The 11,011-nt window shown below is 36.8% G+C and overlaps 1 long non-coding RNA gene across 1 annotated transcript; it reads right to left on the reverse strand.

Annotated features, from left to right (window-relative positions):
* Positions 1-647: 647 nt before the first annotated feature.
* LOC131355769 (uncharacterized) lies at positions 648-7,644 on the reverse strand. Its single transcript, XR_009204938.1, has 3 exons — positions 7,223-7,644; positions 3,628-6,849; positions 648-3,477 (listed from the first exon to the last, which is right to left on the reverse strand). It is a non-coding gene; the product is annotated as an uncharacterized LOC131355769 (long non-coding RNA).
* Positions 7,645-11,011: the final 3,367 nt, after the last annotated feature.

Here is an 11,011-nt window from a genome sequence, read left to right on the forward strand (position 1 = left end):
TTGAACTGGATAAACAGGAAGTCGATAAACAGGACGTGAATAAACAGGAAGGATGAAGAGCTTGGAGCGTGTCGCTGGTTTGCCTTCTTTGGAGGAATATTTGAGATAATGTTGGAGTTTAATACACTTTCTCTTATTCACGTGTCTGTTATTACGCTGTAATGAACACCTTTAACACCTTTATTACCATAACAACCTTCACACACTTCACACCTTTATTCATCTTCATCATCCTTTTATACATGAAAACACTTCACAGATACATCACCTCCTGAATGATTATTACACATGCATGTCCTGTAGAGAAGATGCTTATAAACATTTATGATGCTTTAATGACACGATCAGGACAAATAAAGCCTTCATGAACGCTTTACTGAAGGCTTATTACACATTCACAGAGGACCAGAGAAGCCTGAATTAACACTGAATTGCTGCTTATTACACTTTAATGAAGCCTTAATGAACCCTTTATTAAGTGTCAGACGCAAACTCATCTAAGACAATAATGAGCAGAAGAACTCTGTAAGCTGTAACATTTAACATTGTTATTAATGTTTATTCCTCTTTAATGATGCACTCAAGACAAATAAGCTCTCAGTGAAGATGTTTATTAACGTTTATAAACCTTCAGTGACATTCGTCTCAGTTGTTAACATTTATAAAGAACAAATTCAAACTTCAAGACTTTTATTGTGATTTAATGACAAGCATAGGACAAAGGAAGCCTTAATGAACGCTTTATACCGTTGTTATTATGACATCATGACACATACAGAAGAAATAAGATCTTACTTAACACGTTTATGAATGTTTATAACACTTTAGTGAGAAAGTCACACTCATTCAACTAATAATAATGAACGTTTATTACATTTTTCATGACACCATAGAAACAAATACTCTTTATTACACTGTAACGACACATAAGGAAGAAAGATGTTCGTAATAAACAGTGTTATTAATGTTTATTAAGCTTTAGTTACATATAGAAAACAAATAAAGCAGTTTTTCTGACACATACAAAACAAATAAAATGCTTTATGATGCTTCATCCAAATATATTACATAGTTATACATGTTTATTACATTGTAATGACATACAGAGAACAAATATGACACTTTTTATGATGTTCATTGCTGTTTCAAGGACAAAAGAAAACATTAGCTATCATTATTTCATGCCTTTTGATGAGATAAAGACCAAATAAAGGTGTTTATTATTGCTTATTACAACGTTTAGTGACAGAAACACCTCAAGTAACACTTTCGTTAGCGTTTATTACGCTGTAATGACACAGAATGAACACTTTTACTGACCAATCAAGCTAAAATAATGTGTGAATTACACTTTACTGACATAAACAGGACACACAAGACCTTATAATCAGAGTTTATTGGGTTTTAGTGATAGACTTAATCTCACTTAACACTTTAATTCACTTGATTCAGATAATATGACACTTATTCAGGTTTTAGTGAGAAACACACAGATCACACACCGAACACCAAGACGTTGTTATAAAAGGTGGTTATAAACATATTTACAAATAAACAAAGAATGTAAATTTGAGTAAACAGAATATCTACAGAAACGAATTTACATTTTCTGTAAGAAAAAGAAGCTGAAAGTGTCGAGTGGCTCTGGAAAACATGCTGTTAACATGGACGTTCTGGAGTCTTAAAGACCGTTATTTTCAGGATGTTTTATCCTTGAATGTTTTACTGCAATATTAAGTGTAACGAACACAGGGTGTAAAAGCAGTAAAATGATCTGACGTCTAAACTCCACTTGTGCTGAGAAAGAGAAAACACTTAAAAAATTCCATTTTACAAGGATCCATACATTTGGAAAATTCGGAAATTGTACATAAATTCATGGACAAGAGCTGAAAAACTTACAAAGCCATCACCACAGTGTCTCCAGCATCTCTAAAATAAAAAACAAAACAATGATCTATAAATAAATAAATAAATAAAACAATGTTCAGTCGAGTATTCAAGCTAATCTGGTCATGGATCTGATTTTTCTCTTCAAAATCCAAACCGTGAAATATATTTCTGTTAATTCCTCTCGATACACTGCAGCAATATGCAGAACGCTGTAAGGAAAAAGCTTTTTATATATAACCTCTACAGCTGAGAACTTCCATCACTGAAAGAGCACAGAAATCAGACTCACAGACGATTCTAAATACCCACATAAACACTGTGTATTAATTCCCACATAAACACCTCAACAACAGTTCCACATAAACACCTTGTTTATATTCCCACATAAACACCTCATTTACATTCCCACATAAACACCTTGTTTACATTCCCACATAAACACCTCGTCTAAATTCCCACATAAACACTTTGTTTACATTCCCACATCAACACCTCGTCTACATTCACACATAAACACCTCATTTACATTCCCACATAAACACCTTGTTTACATTCCCACATAAACACCTCGTCTACATTCCCACATAAACACTTTGTTTACATTCCCACATCAACACCTCGTCTACATTCCCACATAAACACCTCATTTACATTCCCACATAAACATCTTGTTTACATTCCCACATAAACGCCTCGTCTACATTCCCACATAACCACCTCGTTTACATTCCCACATAAACACGTTGTTTACATTCCCACATAAACACCTCGTTTACATTCCCACATAAACACCTTGTTTACATTCCCACATAAACACCTCGTCTAAATTCCCACATAAACACTTTGTTTACATTCCCACATCAACACCTCGTCTACATTCCCACATAAACACCTCATTTACATTCCCACATAAACACGTTGTTTACATTCCCACATAAACACCTCGTTTACATTCCCACATAAACACCTTGTTTACATTCCCACATAAACACCTCGTCTAAATTCCCACATAAACACTTTGTTTACATTCCCACATCAACACCTCGTCTACATTCCCACATAAACACCTCATTTACATTCCCACATAAACACCTCGTTTACATTCCCACATAAACACCACATCTACATTCACACATAAACACCTTGTTTACATTCGCACATAAACACCTTGTCTACATTCACACAAACACCTTGTTTACATTCCCACATAAACACTGTGTATTAATTCCCACATAAACCTCAACAACTTTTCCACATAAACACGTTGTTTACATTCCCACATAAACACCTTGTCTAAATTCCCACATAAACACCTTGTTTAAATTCCCACATAAACACCTCGTCTACATTCCCACATAAACACCTCATTTACATTCCCACATAAACACCTTGTTTACATACCCACATAAACACCTTGTTTACATACCCACATAAACACCTCGTCTACATTCACACAAACACCTTGTTTACATACCCACATAAACACCTCGTCTACATTCACACAAACACCTTGTTTACATTCGCACATAAACACCTTGTCTAAATTCCCACGTAAACACCTCGTCTACATTCCCACATAAACACCTTGTATAAATTCCCACATAAACACCTTGTATAAATTCCCACATAAACACCTCATCTACATTCCCAAATAAACACTTCATCTAAGACTTTGAGTAAACACCTCATCTACATTCCTACATAAACACCTCGCTTACATTCCCACATAAACACTTTGTTTACATTCACACAAACACCTCATCTAAAGTCCCACATAAACACCTTGATTACATTCCCACAGAAACACCTTGTTTACCTTCCCACATAAACACCTCAACAACGTTCCCACAAACACCTCGCTTACAGTCCCACATAAACACCTTGTTTACATTCCCACATAAACACCTCAACTACATTCCCACATAAACACTTTGTTTACATTCCCACATAAACGCCTCGTTTACATTCTCACATAAACACCTCATCTACATTCATACATAAACACCTTGTTTACATTCCCACATAAACACCTGAACAACATTTCCACATAAACACCTTGTTTACATTCACACATAAACACCTTGTTTACATTCCAACATAAACACCTCTTCTACATTCACAGATAAACACCTCATCTACATTCCCACAAACACCTCGTCTACATTCCCACATAAACACCTTGTTTACATTCCCACATAAACACCTTGTATAAAGTCCCATATAAACACCTCGTCTACATTCCCACATGAACACCTCGTCTACATTCCCACATAAGCACCTAGTTTAAATTCCCACATAAACACCTCGTCTACATTCCCAAATAAACACTTAATCTAAGACTTTGAGTAAACACCTCATCTACATTCTCTCATAAACACCTTGTATAAATTCTCATAAACAACTCAACAACATTCCTACATAAACATCTTGTCCACATAAACACCTTGATTACATTCCCACAGAAACACCTCATCTACATTCACACATCAACACCTCGTTTACATTCACACAAACACCTCGTCTGAATTCCCAAATAAACACCTTGTATAAAGTCCCATATAAACACCTTGTCTACATTTCCACATAAACACCTAGTTTAAATTCCCACATAAACACCTCGTCTACATTCCCAAATAAACACTTCATGTAACACCTCATCTACATTCTCTCATAAACACCCTGTATAAATTCTCATAAACAACTCAACAACATTCCTACATAAACACCTTGTCCACATAAACACCTTGTTAACATTAACACAAACACCTTGTTTACATTCCCACATAAACACCTTGTAAAAATTCCCATATAAACACCTCGTCTACATTCACACAAACACCTCATCTACATTCCCACATAAACACCTCGTCTACATTCCCACACAAACACCTCATCTACATTCCCACATAAACACCTCGTCTACATTCCCACATAAACACCTCATCTACATTCCCAAATAAACACTTCATCCAAGACTTTAAGTAAACACCTTATCTACATTCCCAAATAAACACTTCATCCAAGACTTTGAGTAAACACCTCATCTACATTCCTACATAAACGCATTGATTACATTCCCACAGAAACACCTTGTATAAATTACCACATAAACACCTCATCTACAACCCCACATAAACACCTCATCTACATTCCCAACATGAACACCTTGTTTACATTCCAACATAAAGACCTCGTCTACATTCACACAAACACCTCATCTACATTCCCACAAACACCTTGTCTACATTCCCACATAAACACCTCGTCTACATTCCCACATAAACACCTCGTCTACATTCCCACATAAACACCTTGTATAAATTCCCACATAAACACCTTGTATAAATTCCCACATAAACACCTCATCTACATTCCCAAATAAACACTTCATCTAAGACTTTGAGTAAACACCTCATCTACATTCCTACATAAACACCTTGATTACATTACCACATAAACACCTCGCTTACATTCCCACATAAACATCTCAACTACATTCCCACATAAACACCTCGTCTACATTCCCACACAAACACCTCATCTACATTCCCACATAAACACCTCGTCTACATTCCCACATAAACACCTCATCTACATTCCCACATAAACACCTCATCTACATTCCCAAATAAACACTTCATCTAAGACTTTGAGTAAACACCTCATCTACATTCCTACATAAACACATTGATTACATTCCCACAGAAACACCTCGTATAAATTACCACATAAACACCTCATCTACATTCCCACAAACACCTCGTCTACATTCCCACATAAACACCTCGTCTACATTCCCACATAAATACCTTGCAAAAATTCCCATATAAACACCTTGTCTACATTCCCACATAAGCACCTAGTTTAAATTCCCACATAAACACCTTGTCTACATTCCCAAATAAACACTTCATCTAAGACTTTGAGTAAACACCTCATCTACATTCTCTCATAAACACCTTGTATAAATTCTCATAAACAACTCAACAACATTCCTACATAAACACCTTGTCCACATAAACACCTTGATTACATTCCCACAGAAACACCTTGTTTACATTACCACATAAACACCTTGTTTACATTCCCACATAAACACCTTGTCTACATTCCCACATAAACACCTCGTCTACATTCCCACATAAACACCTCGTCTACATTCCCACATAAACACCTCGTCTACATTCCCACATAAACACCTTGTCTGAATTCCCACATAAACACCTCATCTGCATTCCCAAATAAACACTTCATCTAAGACTTTGAGTAAACACCTCATCTACATTCCTACATAAACACCTTGATTACATTACCACATAAACACCTCGCTTACATTCCCACATAAACACCTTGTCTACATTCCCACATGAACATCTCAACTACATTCCCACATAAACACCTAGTTTACATTCCCACATAAACACCTTGTCTACATTCCCAAATAAACACTTCATGTAAGACTTTGAGTAAACACCTCATCTACATTCTCTCATAAACACCTTGTATAAATTCTCATAAACAACTCAACAACATTCCTACATAAACACCTTGTCCACATAAACACCTTGATTACATTCCCACATAAAGACCTTAACAATGTTCCCACATAAACACTTTGTTTACATTCCCATATAAACACCTCGTCTACATTCCCACATAAACACCTTGTAAAAATTCCCATATAAACACCTTGTCTACATTCCCACATAAACACCTAGTTTAAATTCCCACATAAACACCTCAACTACATTCCCACATAAACACCTAGTTTAAATTCCCACATAAACACCTCGTCTACATTCCCAAATAAACACTTCATCTAAGACTTTGAGTAAACAACTCAACAACATTCCTACATAAACACCTTGTCCACTTAAACACCTTGATTACATTCCCACAGAAACACCTTGTTTACATTACCACATAAACACCTCATCTACATTCCCACAGAAACACCTCGTATACATTCCCACATAAACACCTCATCAACATTCCTACATAAACACCTCGTCTACATTCCCACATAAACACCTCGTCTACATTCCCACATAAACACCTCATCTACATTCACACAAACACCTTGTTTACATTCCCACATAAACACCTCATCTACATTCCCGCATAAACACCTTGTTTACATTCCCACATAAACACCTCAACTACATTCCCACATAAACACCTCGTCTACATTCCCACATAAACACCTCGTCTACATTCCCACATAAACACCTTGTCTACATTCCCACATAAACACCTCATCAACATTCCCACATAAACACCTCAACTACATTCCCACATAAACACCTAGTTTAAATTCCCACATAAACACCTTAACAACGTTCCCACAAACACCTTGTCTACATTCCTACATAAACACCTCATCTACATTCCCACATAAACACCTCGTATACATTCCCACATAAACACCTCATCAACATTCCCACATAAACACCTCGTCTACATTCCCACAAACACCTCGTCTACATTTCCACATAAACACCTCGTCTACATTCCCACATAAACACCTCATCAACATTCCCACATAAACACCTCATCTACATTCTCACAAACGCTTCGTCTATATTCCCACATAAACACCTCAACTACATTCCCACATAAACACCTTGTTTACATTCCCACATAAACACCTTGTTTACATTCCCACATAAACACCTCATTTACTTTACCACATAAACACCTTGTATAAATTCCCACATAAACACCTCGTTTACATTCCCACATAAACACCTTGTTTACATTCACACATAAACACCTTGTTTACATTCACACATAAACACCTTGTTTACATTCACACATAAACACCTCATTTACATTACCACATAAACACCTTGTATAAATTCCCACATAAACACCTCGTTTACATTCACACAAACACCTTGTTTACATTCACACATAAACACCTTGTATAAATTCCCACATAAACACCTCGTTTACATTCACACAAACACCTTGTTTACATTCGTACATAAACACCTCGTATAAATTCCCACATAAACGCCTTGTATAAATTCCCACATAAACACCTCATTTACATTCCCACATAAACACCTTGTTTACATTCACACAAACACCTTGTTTACATTCACACATAAACACCTTGTTTACATTCACACATAAACACCTTGTTTACATTCCCACATAAACACCTCGTTTACATTCACACAAACACCTTGTTTACATTCGTACATAAACACCTTGTATAAATTCCCACATAAACACCTTGTATAAATTCCCACATAAACACCTTGTATAAATTCCCACATAAACACCTCATTTACATTCCCACATAAACACCTTGTTTACATTCACACATAAACACCTTGTTTACATTCCCACATAAACACCTCGTTTACATTCACACAAACACCTTGTTTACATTTGTACATAAACACCTTGTATAAATTCCCACATAAACACCTTGTATAAATTCCCACATAAACACCTCATTTACATTCCCACATAAACACCTTGTTTACATTCACACATAAACACCTTGTTTACATTCACACATAAACACCTTGTTTACATTCACACAAACACCTTGTTTACATTCGTACATAAACACCTTGTCTACATTCACACAAACACCTTGTTTACATTCATACATAAACACCTTGTTTACATTCACACATAAACACCTTGTTTACATTCACACATAAACACCTTGTTTACATTCACACAAACACCTTGTTTACATTCGTACATAAACACCTCGTATAAATTCCCACATAAACACCTTGTATAAATTCCCACATAAACACTTCATCTAAGACTTTGAGTAAACACCTCATCTACATTCCTACATAAACACCTTGATTACATTACCACATAAACACCTTGTTTACATTCACACATAAACACCTTGTTTACATTCCCACATAAACACCTCGTTTACATTCACACAAACACCTTGTTTACATTTGTACATAAACACCTTGTATAAATTCCCACATAAACACCTTGTATAAATTCCCACATAAACACCTCATTTACATTCCCACATAAACACCTTGTTTACATTCACACATAAACACCTTGTTTACATTCACACATAAACACCTTGTTTACATTCACACAAACACCTTGTTTACATTCGTACATAAACACCTTGTCTACATTCACACAAACACCTTGTTTACATTCATACATAAACACCTTGTTTACATTCACACATAAACACCTTGTTTACATTCACACATAAACACCTTGTTTACATTCACACAAACACCTTGTTTACATTCACACATAAACACCTCAAGTTTCAGATGCCAGATGCTCCGTTAAGGGCAACAGGTTGCATGAATTATAGTCTCAGTGTAATAAAACACAACAATGAATCCTAATAATCCAAAAAAAATTGGAATGTGTACAGGACAGGAAACCAGAAGAAGAAAAAAGCAACAGGTGTTTTTTTTTAACCTGGATTTCTTTTATTTATCTTCTTTAACTTTTTGCACAGTTACACTTGGTTTGTTAAATACCCTAAAACTATCTATCTATCTATCTATCTATCTATCTATCTATCTATCTATCTATCTATCTATCTATCTATCTATCTATCTCTAGTTTTCATTTATTTAAAAAAACATTGGTTTGTTCATTTATTTATTTATTTAGATTTGGTTGATTATATTCTTTAAAATTATTATTATTATTTTTTTTACACAACTCTTTTATTTTTTTCCAGACATGTTAATATTAGAACATGTTCTACTTTCTTTTTTCTTCTTCTTAGTTTTCAGGGTGCACAAACTTTCGCACGGGGCTGTTAATCCCGTAACCGCATGTTAATGAAGCGTCCTACACGCTGCTCTGTTGACGAGGTCGCTAATAAAAGCAGGATTGAGTGTTTTCAGGATGTGTGTGTGTGTGTTGGGGGGGGGCGGTTTACAGCATTCCTCCCCCTGTATGGGACCGACGTGGAAGAAAAGCGCAGCAGTCAGGAAACGTGAGCATTGTGTCGGCTGTTAAACGTGCGGAGTCAGGAGGCAGCGTGGAGAAAGTCCACCTGTCCTGTGTGTCGTGTTCGAGGGGGAAACGTGTGAATGCCTCATCTACATTTCCTTTATCGAGGCGGTCGTGTTAGGAAACCACGGCCAGTGTGTGAGCACAGAGCTGACTCCCGTCTACAGACGTGTGTGTGTGTGAGAGAGAGAGAGAGAGAGATAAAGAAAAAAGAGAAAGAGAGAGAGAAAGAGAGCAAGACTCCAGATGAAGGTCAAAACCTCCTGTCATGGCCGCAGGTGTTTCACTTTTCCAGCAAAGCACACTCGCCAGCTCGGCTTCCCTCTCCATCTCTCTGTCTGTCACTCACACACACACACACACACACACACACTGTTTAACACTGTCACACACAAAATACAAAATCCAGCAAATCTCCAGCACTGGAACGATGATTCACAGGAAATAGAATTAGCATGTGCTCCTCTTGTTCATAACAAACAAACAAGTGATGATGATGATGATGATCTACAGAGTTTCCACTGTTGCTGTTTTACTCCTCTTATACAGCATCATTACAATGTTCCGTTGATTAAAGCTTGACTCTCTAGTTACATTTAATGTTTTTTTCGCTTCTCTCGCCATGACGTGCTGTATCTTTATCTCTGACACTGGAGACTCCTTCCTGCTGTTACTATAGAAACGGTAACGAGCTACAAGCAGAGAGTAAAGAGAAATGTGATGATGATGTGTATGATATGATTGTGTAGCTAGCATTAAGCTCCTCGTGAGCTCTTATTAACTCTGCGGCTTCTTCATGCTTGTTGGCTCGACCGCACGGCACGGCGTCGCGGTTATAAATAGCGGCGTGTTTGATGGCTGCGTCGGAGCTCGAGAATGAAAATCCCGTTCCTTTTGATGGCTGGGAATGGGCTGAGGGAGGAACGGGAAGGGAATTGGCCATTAAAGGGCACGTCTTGTCAGATGTCTCACGTGTTTGACACGCGGTAAACACCGTCAGAGTGAAAGCGCTCAGAACAGACACGCTAAACTGTCCTGGCGGACGTGGAGTTCTGTCAGTGTGTGTGTGTATGTGTGTGTGTGTGGGCTGAATGCTGATGTGTGTTCTGTTTACCATGTGCCAGAAATGTGT

Source organism: Hemibagrus wyckioides, linkage group LG07 (assembly GCF_019097595.1).
Source record: "Hemibagrus wyckioides isolate EC202008001 linkage group LG07, SWU_Hwy_1.0, whole genome shotgun sequence".
NCBI lineage: Eukaryota > Metazoa > Chordata > Actinopteri > Siluriformes > Bagridae > Hemibagrus > Hemibagrus wyckioides.